Genomic DNA, 16977 nt, shown 5'->3' with positions numbered 1-16977 from the left:
TTGTTTGTGTTGTTCTCTTTTGGTTTTGTTTTGGATTGTTTGGTTTTGCTTGGCTTTGTTTTTGCAGTTCAGTTTTTGGATGGCAGTTTCTCATTAGGTTCCCTTATCCACAGGCTGGCAGTGGCTCCTATTAATAATTATTAAAAGTGGCAAGATCATTGAGGTCTCTGGAGTGCAGTCACAGCCAGGTTTTATGAAAACAGATCCAAACAGCTGAGGACTGATGTGGAAATATCTGAAATGGATGGTTTCAGAAGCATATTCACATTCCTAAAAAGTGTCTTCCCTTCGTTTGTAATTACCCACTGACTCTCAGCTAGTAATCCCAGTGTCTTTAGGCTTGCCAGTTTCTTATATGAGTGGTGTGGAGGAGCACAGAGTAGCCTTCAAAAGTCTAACTCTTCAGACAGGCAAATTGGACACATGCAAGTGGCCAAAATAAGTGTCTCCTGATGAGACAAGTGAATATGAGCTGCTTAAAATATCTCCTTGTTAAAAGGCTCTACTATTTTTAGAAAGGGCAGGAAGGCATAAAGATGATCCTCCCACTCACTAAAGTCAGGTCAGGGAGTAATTCAGCTGTCTCAAAAATAAAGTATTTGAATAGCTATGTGTAATCCATGACCTTCAACCAGGCAGTACCTGATTCAGTAGTATGCTATAGATAGACATGATGAACGTGCCTGAAATAAGGATACTAAGACAGCTTGTTTATGTCGGGTTTTGGAAAGAATCATCCACAGGCATGTTTGGTGTTAAGCTGTGCTAACATGTTAGCTATTCCATTATGATCAAACACAAATCCAGACTCCCCACTTAGGAGAAATGCGAAATAGCTTTCTAGGTGAGCTTTCAACAGTTTCCAGTTTACGAGGACAGTTCTCGTTTTTCACACATCAATTCTTGAAAGACTCTTGAGAAGGTAAAAATAACATTGCTTCTCCTTATTAGCTGATTATGGGAAATCAACTCCTTCCAGTACACCTCTATAAATAAGACTGCTAGTCAATCTGAATGCTATTTGTAGACTTATCTCATTAACTACACAATCAAGAGATCAACATAATTCTTCAGGAGATGGTTTACTAGAATGGAACATAAGCAACAAATGTGCATTTCTAGCATTCCAACTGGGTCCCTGCTTTTGGAAAATTAAAGCTCCATCCCATTTAAAGGGTCAGTGGCACAGTTCACTCCAACAGGTGTCTAAAAGGGACATCTGTTGGGATCAGACCCAATGACAGTGTTTGTATGTGTTCAAGCATTTCCTGGCAGTCAAATTCTTAATGACTTTTTTTTGAATAATATTCCATGTGCTTGCTGGATTTAGAAATTTCAGATACTAAGGGAGTAAACTGTTTCAGACTACTCTGACACCATTTTATATATTTACAATATGGTGTTATTACTTAAGCTCTTGCAATGTCCCCCACCCACCCACCGACCCACATCCTTATATTTGAGCTTTGGAAAATTGGTCTGGAAATATCCAAACAAGTCATCTTCAGCCATTTGCTGCACATCAGAACTTCCTGAGCATCTTTTAGAAACCACTTAATAGGGGTCCCACCACAGGGCTAGTAAATCAGCAATGTCTGGAAGAAGTATCATATTATCTATACACTTTTACAGCTCCCTGGCTGACTCTCTGGGTGATTCTGATGAACAGTTAAGGGTTGAGAACAATAGTGCTAACCCCTCTGAAAGTCTCAGGAGGTTCCAGAAGCCAGATAATTCTGGGTTGGATTAAATTGATCCAAGAAAATCAGTAATTTTCCAATGAGTCTGGAGTGTGATGCATTCATGGCAAGAGTACTGTGGACTCTTATCACTTGGTCTTGACTCCTATCCCTGTTGTACTAGAACAATAGGAATGAAAAATAGCTTTGTAATGGCTAACACGGTTTTAAAAAAATACATTGATAAAGAAAGACATATACAGGATGCAAAACTTTACTAATTACTTTGCTATTATTTCTAGGTGAATTTTTAAAATACTTCCTTTAATTGGGTGATTTGTTCTGTAGTGGTTGGTGAAATACCTTTTGAAGGGGCAATTTGGTAATTGTGTGCTTAATCCTCCATTCTGTTCCCACTGGCCTCAGGTCATGATTTTTGGGGAAGACAAAGAATACAAAAACACTGTCAGAGCGCTTTCTTTTCCAAGCCAGGAAATGTTGCTTAGTATTTCATGTCTTTTTTTTCTCTTTAAGGTTACTCTTTAGGAAGTCTCTTCATCATGGAGACTCTGTACACCTTTCCTTTTTGAATAAATAGCCATGTTTTTTAACATGGAAATCACCATCTGAAGAGACCTTTGTAAAAAAGCCAAACTAGAGATGATTTAGCTTCTTTAGGTGTCTAACCACTCCAGCTCATAAGTGAAGGGATATTTTCATTCTTTCTTGTTACTTAGAAATTATTTGAAAATAATTTTAATACCTCAGTTATGTTTTACAGCCCTTACAGTTGATGATTTTGAATGACAAAGGAGACAAAATAAGTTGGCTAGGTAAATGGCTCTTGTCCTATAAAACATCTTTTGTCTAAAGGACATAAATGTGGAGCACGAGTTCGTAGCTTACTTACTACTGCAGCCTACCAGGTCCAAGGAATTAGGCCCAGATTCACTCAAATCTAAAATATATCTGTGCAAAAGTGTTTATGAGAGGGACAGTAAGGCAACCATGAATATTCCTTGGAAGGATTGAAGCTGAAGTAATACTTCGGCCACCTGATGCAAAGAGCCAGCTCATTGGAAAAGACCCTGATGCTCAGAAAGATTGAGGGCAGGAGGAGAATGGGACAACAGAGGATGAGATGGTTGATGGCATCATTGACTCAATGGACATGAGTTTGAGCAAATTTGGGAGCTAGTGAAGGACAGGGAAGCCTAATGTGCTGCAGTCTATGGGGGTAGTAAAGAGTCAGGCACAACTGAGCAACTGAACAAGAGGGCATACAATTCCTGATGTTTGATTGCTTAAAATCTGGCAAGAAGTATAAAGTATATTTTCTAGTGTTCCTTAACTTAGAGGTACGTATTTTTAAAAATAATACTATTATTTACAGTTGACCCTTGAACAGTGCAAAGGTTAGGGGTGCTGACCCTCCAACAATCAGAAACTCATGTATAATTAACAGTGGGCCTTCCATAGCCACAGTTTTCCCAAATCTACAGCTCCGTATCTACCGGTTCAACCAAGTGCATCATGTAGGATTTACTGCTGAAAAAAATCTGCAGATCTGAGGATCCTCACAGTTCACACTCATATTGTTCAAGGGTCAACCATATTGAATGAACAAATGAATACAAGTATATTCATTAACTTTTTAAACACAGGGTGAGAGCAATGGATTCTCTTCCTTAAAAGTGCAAACACTGACATACTCTGTGACTTCAAGGAGCTTACAAACCCTCAGAATAGGTTAACAACCTGAAAATAACAACAACAAGAGAATAAATGTGTGGGGTGAAATAGATAATATATCATTTCTTAAACACTGGAGAAGGAAATGGCAACCCACTCCAGTGTTCTTGCCTGGAGAATGCCAGGGACAGGGGAGCCTAATGGGCTGCCGTCTATGGGGTCGGACATGACTGAAGCGATTTAGCAGCAGCAGCAGCAGCAGCATTTCTTAAACATGCCTGACAATATGATTCACCTGGCACTTTGATGATCAGAATCCACAAGCACTAATCTGTACAGGGTACTCTTTAAATAGTGACATATGGAACTTGTAAGAACTGCTAGAAAGAAACAAAGTTGCCTACATTTTCACCTTCTCTCTTCATTTCTCCTTATACACCAAAGGAAGTTCTAAAAGCAATGAGAATGTAAATAAAGCTGCAGCTGTAAAGATGATGAGACATAGACACATACGCAAAATCTAGAAACAAAAATAATACTAGGATAATCTTAACCTATCTTTCTCTATCCAAAACCACATCTCTTCCAATATCACCAGCTTACACAAATCAAGAGTAAAATTCAGATGTCCTTTATTATTCACAATTTTTTTCTTGCTGTTGCCATAGGTCAATGAATCAACTCTGTCATCATTTCAAGATAACAGAATTAGGTTCTAGTCTTTATACTGACCACTATTATTAAGAAGCAAACGTCTCTTCTTAATACTGAAAACAAAGTACAACCCGGTATAAAAATGTATGAAACTTAAAATGTTATCTTCATGTTGATACTGCAATAGCAGAAATGGCTCAGTGTTAATTTACAAAGCAAACAATAGAAGGTGCATTTTGAAGGTAAGGTCCAAGAATCCAAAGGGACATCCAGATGGGATACAAATGCCAGTAACTAAACGACAATGACACAAAAGGCTAGTGTGGCCCTATTGACTCTAGCAAAATCTATAATTTAAATCTGTTTCAGAAGTCTACTCTTAAGTGTCTCCAAGGAAAATCAAATGGAATCCTAGTATATTTTAACCCACATGCAGATCAGTCACCACTGCTTGCCTGTGCTATCTCCTCTTGGGTATATTTTTATTTCCTGTTTAGTTTTATCAGACTTGGGGGAATCTATAAAATGTTTCAGTAAATACACATGCACTCTCATCTATGACTAAGTTTTTTACTCTATAACTTTTAATAGGTAAGATGAGATTCAAGGAGACAATGTCGATGCTAGACTTAAAAATAATGCAAGAGCACACCCTATCCTACAAACAGAAGTTCGTGACTTGTGATTCTGGCTCTGCCGGTGACTTAGTACTTCCAAGTCATGAATTCTTCAACATTTAGGCCTTTGTAAAAGTATCAACATACACTTAAGTAAATAGGGAAAAGTTGTATAGATATAGTCAGAAACCTAGCTTACTTAAATGTTCAGATGAATGCCTAGGAATCCTTTCACTTTTTATGTGATCAAAGAACATTAATACCTATAAATAAATATTTACAGAAATAGTTAAAGGAGGTAAGAAATCTTCAAAAGTTAGCCTTAAGCACAAAATATATACCTGGTCTAGGACACATGCAAGCTATAATGTTGGCCATCTACTGAATAAACACTTATTTGGTACATAGGATTTTAGGCAATAATAATTCCTGATTTAATAAAACTTGGTGCATTAATTTTTAATCTTGAAGAGTAAATACAGATTCAGCCAGACATTAACTATATATACAGAGAAAACAGAATTGGAAACTGGACCAATAATACTTATTTAACACAGATGTGATTTGGGTTTAAACTACTGGGACTATCGCCTCATTGTGCTACATTAACATTTTGTGAATATGAACGTAGTTACTACATGTCCTATTCCCTGATTCTAAAATGTTTGTAATTAAATAAGCTTAGTCACTAAAAGAAAAATGGATAGTCCTTAAATCTATAAGCAAGTCATCAGTCATCTCTTATTAATATAATTGTTTTATTTGAAAGTCTCATTGTTAAACTAACTTTAAAAGCAGAATCTTCTGACTTCATTAGAAAACTGTGAACTATTTTATTTTTTAAGGTTTAATAGGGAGGTTTAATAATATTTCAATATTTCCTATTGAAATAACATTTTTCAAATAACATTTTTATGAAAATCTATTATTACTGTAAGTTTTGGGGAAAAAAAAACTCTTTAAACATTAGAAACCCTATTCATATACTTCTAAACAAAAAGAAATGATCTTTAATTTGTCTGGCTGTAAAGCATACAGGTATAGTCACTATCTTTTAGGAGTAGTGGCAAAAACTTGAAGAAATAAAAGTTTGAAAGTAACTTAATGAATATAAAGTATTTCATTATGTCAGTTTTCTCCAGAAAGTATAATCTCTTCTTCAGGGAATTTGAGATAGCATTAGTTTGCTTTCTGTACTTTCAAAATTGTGTTTTTTTCAGAAAAGTTTTTTTTTTTAAGTACTCTAGCCATGAAATAGTTCTACTTATTTTTCAAATGCATTCCCTTGAGAAGATACAGCCAACAGGAATACACAGGAAGATTGCATTACTCATATCTGCTGCCTAATAAGAATGATAGTAATGCAATTTTTTTTTTTTTAATTTAAGAAGCACTTTCTTCCAAGGACTCTAAAATGTCTCTCATTTAATTTATCCTTCCTGATTCTCTGTGAAGATGGGATAACAAATATTTTTACTTCTATTTTGCAACTGGGTTTCTTGCCTAGAGAATCCCAGGGACGGGGGAGCCTGGTGGGCTGCCGTCTCTGGGGTCACACAGAGTCGGACACAACTGAAGTGACTTAGCAGCAGCAGCAGCAGCAGACCAGCTGCTGATAAGTGATTGATTTCAGTAATTAAGCACTAGAAGAAATGGAACTAAAAACCTTGGGCATGTTTCACATTGTAGCATATTTACACTTATTCTCTAAAATTTAATTTCATCTTAAACAAGATAGAGAATCAGACAACTTTAAAGATGCTTTTATCTCAAAGTAGTAAGATACTACCGTGGTTCAAAATCTAGATCACCGCCACTGCGAGGTCCTCTCACCCAACCTTCACATTTTACAAAAATGAAAGAACAAAGTCCAGAGATGGTAAGTGACTTGGCCGAAGTCACAAAGGTGCAGGCATAAGTGACTGGCATTTTGACTTACTATCTGTAATCCTTTTTACTATCTGATTCTATCATCACAGTTTTTTTTTTTAATTCTGGTATTTGTAAAATAAAGGCAAACATATAAGTTATAAAATATATTTGAATAATATACTACTTTGTTACACATTTACATCAAGAATGTGACTCCTATCTGAGTACTGATGCCTCCTTGTCTTTGATGTGGCCTATGGGTGCGTGTGTTCTGATTAAATAAAAGGACTCAGAATGAAAGTACACTGCTGCTCAAGAGAGAAGTTTTAAAAATCCAAACATTAAAGCTGCATTTGTGAAAATGAGGAATAAGCTACCCAGCATTAGCTTGAAATATATTGACCATCATGCATTTTAGTTATTCTGTTTTTAAAGAGAGTCTGTGTAGTAATTTGAAAGGAATTTTAATTTTTCTGAAATAAGGGCCAAAGTAAATATCTATTGCCATGAAAAAAACTAGCAAGAAAGGAATTAAAGATTTTTTTCTTATTGGTGTTTGTTACTTAAACAGAGTCACTAGCCCATAATAAAGTTATTTATTTAGTTATTCAGCAATTATTATTTTTTATTTAGAGAATGCAGATACTTGCATGTATGTATTCAAAGAAGAAAAGCATGCAGTCTCCAACATTATGCCAGAATAGTATTTCTTTCATGTAAGTGGACAGCCATCAGAGACTAGTGACCTGAGGGTTTTCTCTCATCTCCGTGCATATTAACATCCCTCCTTCTCCCTTTCCTATGTCTCAGAATCTCATTCTGAGGCTTTTGCTTATGACTATGGACTAGGGCTTCTCTGGTGGCTCAGAGGGTAAAGCATCTGCCCACAATGTGGGAGATCTAGGTTCGATCCCTGGGTGGGAAAGATCCCCTGGAGAAGGAAATGGCAACCCACTCCAGTATTCTGGCCTGGAAAACCCCATGAATGGAGAAGCCTGGTAGGCTACAGTCTATGGGGTTGCAAAGAGTCGAACACGACTAAGCGACTTCACTTTCACTTTTCACTCTTATGGACTAGGATGGTCCAGACTGGCACAGCAAAGGCCAGGAAGTTGAAGTTTAAGGGAAAGGAGGTAGGTAAAAATGATTGTTTCTGCCTTCACTGCTCCAACCCCTCTGCCTGTGGAAAGCATATCCATCCTCACTTATTGCCTCTTGTGCTCCGGAGTAAATCTTCATTACAGCAGAACTTGCCTCCAATTTCCATGAAGACAGTGTTTGCCATAGATAACATTTCTAGAGAAGGGATGGGTAAAGACAGCCCAAGTTTTCTCCTCAAATATGAAAATATCTTTTCTACCCCCAAATTAAGAGCTCTTTCCCTTTTCTTATCCATTATTTTTATATGGGGTTTAAATATTGAAATAAATAAGAGAAATTTTAAGCTTAGTTAAATGTCATAATTAGTCTTAATTATAATCTTTATCAAGGGATCAGTCAGAAGATTGAACTAGGATCAGAAGGATTAGGTAAGACTTAAATGAACACGGCTGCTGCTAAGTCGCTTCAGTCATGTCCGACTCTGTTTGACCCCATAGATGGCAGCCCACCAGGCTCCCTCATTCCTGGGATTTTCCAGGCAAGAACACTGGAGTGGGTTGCCATTTCCTTCTTCAAATGAACACTAGGGGTCAGCTTTTACTTCTAAATTCAGGGCCTTTGCTATGTACCTCAATTTTCATGGCTCCCCTTTATTTCTGAACGATTGTACGTGAACTTCAGAGCAAAGAGCTTGGGGATGTGGCCATGGTCACAGCAAGCCAAAGGAAGATAAGGCAGTAAGATTCAGTGTGTAGCAAGAAGAAAATAAGACTAGAAGCCACTCTCCCTGACCTCTAGGAATACAGGAAAAGAAGTGATCAGGAGTTGGCCCAGGACCGAGCCTGAGCAACACATTCTCATTTCTGTAAGATGCAGGGTTTGTGTTAGACAGGTCTATAAGTTCACTTGCAGCCTGACCATTCTGGGAAATACACATGTGACGCACAGTCTTGGTTCCCACAGCTTCTCTTTTGCCTCTTTGTGCACCAATCCTGCTCTCCAATCCCTGACTCCTGAAGCTCTCATTTCAAGAAACATTACAGAAATTTTTGTTTAAGGGAGTCTTGCTCTCAGCAAAAGTAGGCAGAAGACCCCTGACTAACCAGTTGGTCAAGATATGTCTTGATGTTCAAAATAGAACTGTTAACGCATTTCCCCATAACACTGTAATATACCAGAGATGCCCTGTAACCCAGGATTCACATCAGAATTATGGGTTGATTTAAAAACAGACCTTGATACAATGGTAGGATTTTGGACCAGGTATTAGTATTTTAAAGTAAGGTTAATAGATGTGTCTATACAGCTCTTAATATCAAGACTAATGATCATATGTAAATTAAGATTACTAATATTAAATTTGATACATATGTGACAGACATCTATTACAAAGGGTACAAGTATCACAGGGAAATGTATCCATAGTTCTAAGCAGTTATTCTCAAGTGGTCTGGAGAATACCACCCAATCTTGACACAGGGAAAGCCTGTATGTCTTTTTCTTAGTAGAGAGAATATTAAGTGGAAAAGAAGAAAGTTGAGCAAAAATTTCCCCATGTCACATAGTTCAGTAACAGTGATTATGCATTTAAGCAAATGAAGGCTCAGGGAATACCACCTATTTGTTATCAAGTCATTGCCATCTAAATGCAAAATCTGGCATTGTTCTATGCTGCAGCCAATACAACTGAATAATTAAGCAAACTATAGGGTCTGAGGCTTAAAAAAATTGATTTCCATATTTTGTTCAGATTTTCTTGGGTTTTACCTAATGACCATTGTCTGTTCCAGGAGCCCATCCATACTGTGTTTAACTACTATATGTCCTTAGATTCTCTTTGGCTATGCTCTTTCTCAGACTTGCCTTGTTCATGATGACCTTGACAGTTTTAAGCAGTACCAGTCAGGTGTTTTGTAGAATATTTCTCAATTCTGATTTATTTGATGTTTTTCTCATGATTTCACTCAAGTTCTAAGTTTTAGGGGGTGGACCATAGAGGTCAAGTGCCTTTTTCATCACATCGTGTCAAGGATATATGCTATCTATATGATTTATCACTAATGACTCAGACCTTGATCATCTGGCTCAGATAATAACTGCATAGTATTTAACAGAGTACATACTTACAGAAACCAACAAATACAAAAGGACTGTATTACAATGTGGTCTTCTCCATAATTTTTACCTTATAAATGCATCCCCCTCAAAATGAATTAACTTTACAAAGGTATTCTACATTTCCACACTGCTAAGGTTTCTGCTCAATAATTCAAAAGTATCATCATAAAATATACTGGTTAAGATTAGCACAGATGGCTACAATATTCAAAACTACTATCTTTCCATACATTTTTACACAAATGATAGGAGTGGAGAGATAATGGTGGAACAACTCATTATCCTCAAATCACTGCCTCTTTTTCATATGGGTATAGAGTCATTACAGGGAGAAGGCAATGGCACCCCACTCCAGTACTCTTGCCTGGAAAATCCCATGGATGGAGGAGCCTGGTAGGCTGCAGTCCATGGGGTCGCTGAGGGTCAGACACGACTGAGCGACTTCCCTTTCACTTTTCACTTTCATGCACTGGAGAGGGAAATGGCAACCCACTCCAGTGTTCTTGCCTGGAGAATCCCAGGGATGGGGGAGCCTGGTGGGCTGCCGTCTATGGGATCACACAGAGTCGGACACGACTGAAGCGACTCAGCAGCAGCAGCAGAGTCATTACAGTAATTGTTTCTCTGAGTATATGCCACAGTTGTCATGGAAGTCCAGGATTAATCAAATTTCACTTTAGCTATACTGTTGGTTTAGATAAATACTGCTATGGTGGGTGGAGTAAATTGGGAGATTGGGATTGATGTATATACACTACTGCTACTATGTATAAAATAGATAACTAAGGAGAACCCACTGCATTGCACAGGGAAATCTACTCAGTGCTCTGTGCTGACCTCAATGGGAAGGAAACTCAAAAGAGAGAAGATGCATGTATACCTATAGCTGACTCACTTTGCTGTACAGTAAAAACACATTGTAAAGCAACTACATTGAAATGTAATTAAAATGAAATAAATACTGCTGTAACATGTAAATGGAACTTCACTCCTGAGTTAACACATATTGGTCATATTTTGTGCTTTTCACAATGGTTTTAAAAGAGGACTACCTACATACCAACAGATTGCATAGGATACTAAGTGGTTCTTTCAATAGGAAGTTGCAGACTGTGTACCTAAAATAAAAATGATGCATTTGATGTATCTTAAGTGAAGTGAAGTTGCTCAGTTGTGTCCGACTCTTAGCAACCCCGTGGACTGTAGACTACCAGGCTTCTCTGTCCATGGGATTCTCCAGGCAAGAATAATGGAGTAGGTGTTACCATTTCCTTTTCCAGGGGATCTTCCCAACCCAGGGATCGAACCTAGGTCTCCCGCATTGGAGGCAGATGCTTTAACCTCTGAGCCACCAGGGAACCACATGGTAAAGCTCCTTACTTGACACTTGTATAAATATAATTGAATAGCACTATATCAGTTTTATTTTTTATAGTTAATAAATAATAGTGTGAAATGAAGGAAATTGGGAGGGGCATTTAGGCCTATTATAGTTATTCTTTATACCACTTAACAGGTTCAATTCAGTTCAGTTCAGTTGCTCAGTCGTGTCCGACTCTTTGTGACCCCATGAACCACAGCATGCCAGGCCTGCCTGTCCGTCACCAACTCCCGGAGTTTACCCATACTCATGTCCATTGAGTCAGTGATGCCATCCAACCATCTCATCCTCTGTCATCCCCTTCTCCTCCTGCCCTCAATCTTTTCCAGCATCAGGGTAGAGAATATTTTTTTCCATATTTGACTTTCATTTCCTTACAGATTTTCCAGGGATAGAGCTGACATCTTGGCCACATCCTATACTCAATTCTCTTTTTATGACTTCCTTTTCCTCATTGAATAAATTACTAGATTTTCTCTCAGGAGTTAGCAGCTAACCAAATTCACACAGTGTTGGTGGATTAATCTGGTCTTTTGATAAGAGAACAAGCTATACTTGTGATGAGAGCATCACTTTGACTTCCCTCTCTCTACTAGGTTTAACGATATGGGTGTTTGATGTTCACTTATCATGTTCAGAGAACAGACAGTGTCTGATTTGCCTTTTTGTAACTTTGCTGAAACGACAGCAGTGCAGAGGACAGAAAACCTTTCTTCTTCCCCTTTAGAACAGGACACTGATGACCTGAATTTAGGAACTGGTACTGTGTCTTGGCACCTGTGAGCAGGCGTCCAGCAAAGTGAACTAGAGGGAACTGGGGGATTCATGGGGTGGGGCTGCAGAGAACAGGGGGCTTTCCTTCAGGAAGCTGAGCAATCAGAGTTTCATCCTTTCTATACAACTCGTGGTATGTGGCTAGGTATATAGGAAAAACAGATGGAACCTCAGTGTAAATATATACAATATATAAAACATGAGAGAAATAATTACAAATTGAGAAAATCTATTTTTAGTAGTGCTTATTTTCACTGACTGCAAAGGAAATTTCAGTAATAATGAAATTATACTATTATGCTATTTGCATAAAGATACCACTTCAGAAAAATAATAGAAAATAGGTAATAAGGGAGACTAGTGTGAGTTAGTCTGTGCGGTTTTATCTTTTAAAAAGTTAATACACTGACATTCTGGTGCCAACACATCCACTGTTACATTGATACCCATTTCAGAAACTGGATTGCTACCGGCCTTTCTTGCCGAAGTCAGTGGAGAATCAAGTCACTAGCATGGGCCACAAGATGATGTTGATGGAGTGAGTTATTCGACTTGCACAAAGTTAACTATTTTCATGTCTATAAATTGTGTTCCAGCCTATGTATGAAGCTGAAATAAGGCTCAAATCTATGTTTAATGTAAGACACAAGATTTGAAATAGTTTCAGTGAACATGATTATTAATTTCTAGAGCGTTACTTGCTAATTAGAAAATAAAGATGTAAAAAAAAAATCATCAATAAGAATTACTGCAGTTTTAAGTTTCAGGCTGCTAACGTTACACTTGCGGGCCTTGTCAAGTTTGTCTAGGACACATTTATATATACGGAGTAGAAGTCTATCCTCTCTGTCTAATCTTAAATATGACAGTTTAGAGTACTGCTGGACAATTTGTTCAGGAAGACCTATCTTAGGTGACATAACAAATGAGACCATATCTAGCATCAGATCAAGAATCTACTGACAGGTAAAAAGCTCTTCAATCGTTAGTTTAAGTTTTACGGAAAGTTGTCTAAGGTGGATACTTTCTAGACCCTGGATCTTTGAAGCATACTGATAAGTGTGACTATTTCTTTAATAGTGTTAGTTGCTCAGTCATGTCCAGCTCTTTGCGACCCTCTGGACTGCAGCCCACCAGGATCCTCTGTCCATGGGATCCTCCAGGCAAGGATATTGGAGTGGTTTGCCATTTCCTTCTCCATTTCTTTAATAGTAAGACCCCAATTATCTAGCACCATCTTTTTAGAAAATGATTATCAAAGCGTCTCCCTTCTAATTACCATGTAGATTTGTCACTTTTTTAAAATAAAGGTCTTTCTTAGGTGACATAACAAATGAGATCATTTGTTTATTATGGGGGATCAATATTTCTAGGATGGATTACTTTCTTTCAAACCATTTAAAGCATAATTTAGTGAATATAGTAGAGCATTCAGAAGATGACCCCAGACCATCATTTTATACAAGGAATTAGTGTGCTGTTACCTCTATTTAAGATAACTTTAATAAAACTTCTATAGTATTTGTTATTAGTTGCTCGATTTTTAGGTATTATCTGTTGATAGGAAGCCTATCCATCTTATCTCCCATTTCCAATCCAGACACACTCATTTTCTGCAAGCTATAAAACCAGATAGCCACATTTGTTATAATTGCAACTATAATATTTATACTTTTTGCAATCAGTGAGTACCTCCAGAGGCAATAAAATAAAATGATTAAACTATATGCATGCTCAGTCATGTCCAACTCTTTGTGACCCCATGGACTGTAGCCCACCAAGCTCCTCTATCCATGGGATTTTCCAGGCAAGAATACTGGAGGGAGTTGCCATTTCCTTTTTCAGGGGATCTTCCTAACTGAGGGGTCTAACCCACATTCTCCTTCATCTCCTGCATCGCAGGTGGATTCTTTACCACTGAGCCACTGGGGAAGCCTTTGGACAAATCTTAGCTCCATTATTCAGTGGCAATGAGAGTTTCAATAGCCACAGGATCCCTCTGTGCCTCACTTTTCTTTCTTTGATGGACATGCTAACCAAACCAACTCCATTGAGTTATAGTAAATGAGACAATATATGAGAAAGAAAACTAAGCAATAAATAATAATAAAACGATCACTACCTCCCATGGACGTTTTATTGCATGCAAAGTGCTTTTCCTTGTTATTACTAATTGCCTGATCTTTCTGTCCATGGCTGTGTTCTAAGTTGTCTTTTTCTCCACTAGACTAGGATCTAGATAGTAGATTAGCAATCCAACTAGAAATAAATGGTATGTTACTATATAGAGATAAAAATTAATTTAGGAACGTGCAAATATGCCATAAAGTTGATATTTTACTTCTTTTCTTTATATTCAATTTAATTACAATGATTTCATTGGTGGTTATGATGCTCCCATGAGATATTGTTAACTCTTTCTACTGCTGCTGTATAATACAATTTCATGTCTTTTGAGTATGTGAGGGTCTCCTTTTGAAATTTAATATAGCTTTTTTCAATTTTACTGAGAGTTACTCTTAGAGAATATGGAATTTATGAGTTGTCATGTGGATGAAAGAAAAGCACAAAGCTCTCATGTTGCTTCAGAACAAGATCTTACCTTCAACTATTCCCTGAGCTTGAGAGGCAGAGCATACATCACCATGCTCTTATTCCCAGTCAAGCAATAGATACAGAGTCAGACAGTAACCATGGTAATCCAGAGCCTGGAAATGCCTGAAACCCAGTCTTGAGAGGCATTCGCAGAAAGTGTGAGGGCGTCCTTTCCGAGGACGAATCGTTGCCAAAATCAGAATTGCCAAGAAGCTGCTCAGTGACTTAACCCCACAAACAGACCCCTCTCCCATTTTCCTGGGGCTTTACTTAATATGTGTCACTTTGTAAAGTCACCTTGAGGGCAGTTCATTGGGAAACAAGACTAAGACTTGGTCAAGTTCTAGTGGCACAGAGGATCTCACGGGTTTATTAACATGTGGGTGAAACTGAGCATGCCCCATTCTGGACCAAAGAGTTGTACCTGCAAAGGTACAAAGGTTCAGAGAGGGATGGCTGAATGTCCAACCTTTTACTTGCTTGCCTTTGGTAACTAATTATAACACTCCTTTGATAAAGGCTTATTAGAGCATAATGTCTTCACCCCACTGAATAATGTTTATTAGAGGAACATTCCCAGAGGAGAGTTTTGGAGATAAAATAAATTGAAGAAAGAGAAAATTCCTTCTTTATCATTTTACTGACAAATGACAATAGAAGAAAAAAAAGACACAAAAGATCTGTTTTCTTTTTTTTTTAGGCTCCATCAAAGCACATTTGCAACATTTCATCATGTTACATGAATTTATTAGCTATGCTTATAATATATGATACAGTTAACATCGCATGGGGCTGTTTTATGGCAGTGGAAAAATACTCATTAAAAAAGCTAAATGTTTTTGAGATGAAGGTGACACAATAAGGCTTTGGAATCCACTTATTGCAGTCATTTCATGGATATCCATTTTAGCAATTTTAGCAATTATTATCAGTGGTCTATTTCCACCTAGGGATGCTGACCTGAAGAGCCTGGTCTGTATTGCACAGGTTCTGACTAAGGCCCATAGTCCTCCAGACATGGACACATAAGAGCACGATCAAGAAGAGCATCTTCACCATGCATATAATTCTACTGTTATCATTCCATGTCTGTGTGCTCCACTAAAATCAAACATCTCTTTCTTTATGTGCCTGGCACTGTGCCATGTGCTCTTCGAGAAGCTTACTTAGTAAAGAGGAGCAGGTACACAGCCTAGCAGGAAATACACAGAAGAGCATTACGAACCACAAGAGAAAAACCTGAAACATAGGCCTCTCATTCTCAGGCTTGATTTGATCACTTTTTAAATAAGGGTTGCCTGGTTGGGACAAATGCAAAAAAGCAGAGGCTTCCAAGTCAAATGATACTCCCTAAAAGTTTTAACAGCAACAGCTGTGGCCCCTTTAAGTTCAGGTCTCCTCCTTCCAGACCAGATTCTTTCTGAGATCAGCAGTGCAGTGGCTTAAATTCCTGGTTTAGCTGCTACCTCTTCATTTCACATCTTTTACTTTCTATTGAAAATCCAAATCAGTTGGGAAACTTAGACCAAGTAAATGAAAATGAGGCTGTAATGTTTATGGCAGTGATGCAATTGAGAACTACAATTGCACAGAAAACTGCATTTCAGAAGAAAGGTTTTCTTTTCATTTGGAAGAATGTTACCAGGATGATGACTTCGGCTTAACCTACCCACACTTGAACTTCAGATTGACGTGCCTTTAAAGAATTCCAAATCATGAGAAAATGTATACCACCTGCTTTAGATTTTCTAACAGAAAGTGAACATTTGAGTTTTGCAGCTAAAACAGGCATTTAAAGCTATGGCATCGCTAACTTCCTCTGGAAGGGGAAGGAGATCTGAAATCAGAAACATAAAGTTAAGAAGTAACATGGAAAAATGATCAGTTTTCCATTGCGTACAAAACAATGTCTCCCTCATTACCCATAGAGAAACAATAATAATATAACTGGGCACATGCGCACTACAACTTCATCAGGAATTGAAAAGAGGAAACTTTTGGGTACTTGTCAACCTGGTATGATATTTACAGATGTTTCTCCTATTTAGGGCTTTTAATATTATTATGTGTAATTAGTTCTTGTGAGAAAACTGCCTTCCGTTTGTACAATCTATATGTCATTTCTGAATTGAATACATTTTATCCTCTGTTGTACCTCAAGGGAAAGAAAAGACTCTTAAGTGTTACCACCAAGTGTTGGCTGGATAAGAAGTATTTCCTTATCGGTATTACTCATGAAATGGGGCTGAAAATCTTACAAATGATGTGAGAGGAGTTTGGAACTAACTCCTGTCTTCATGTTGCCTTCATACACTATCTTCCTTTGGCTATACTTCACGAATAATAATGAATAACAATAATTCTTCAATCTGCTTCAAGGACCACATGTTAAAATTCTCTTCCACTAAGAACAGGTGTCTGACAAAATATGAGATCTCTTGCAATTTAGGATTATGTATTCATTCCCCCCCCCCCCCCCCCGCCCCCCCCCCCC

General features: G+C 37.8%; 1 protein-coding gene across 3 annotated transcripts in view; it reads right to left on the bottom strand.

Annotated features, from left to right (window-relative positions):
- Positions 1–16977, bottom strand: part of PRKG1 (protein kinase, cGMP-dependent, type I) — a 1420729-nt gene that overhangs the window by 53881 nt on the left and 1349871 nt on the right. The gene's annotated exons all lie outside the window — the stretch shown is intronic.

Source organism: Bison bison, unplaced genomic scaffold, assembly GCF_000754665.1.
Source record: "Bison bison bison isolate TAMUID 2011002044 unplaced genomic scaffold, Bison_UMD1.0 scf7180017860456, whole genome shotgun sequence".
NCBI classification, from domain to species: domain Eukaryota; kingdom Metazoa; phylum Chordata; class Mammalia; order Artiodactyla; family Bovidae; genus Bison; species Bison bison.
This window is presented reverse-complemented; position numbering and strand designations above follow the sequence as displayed.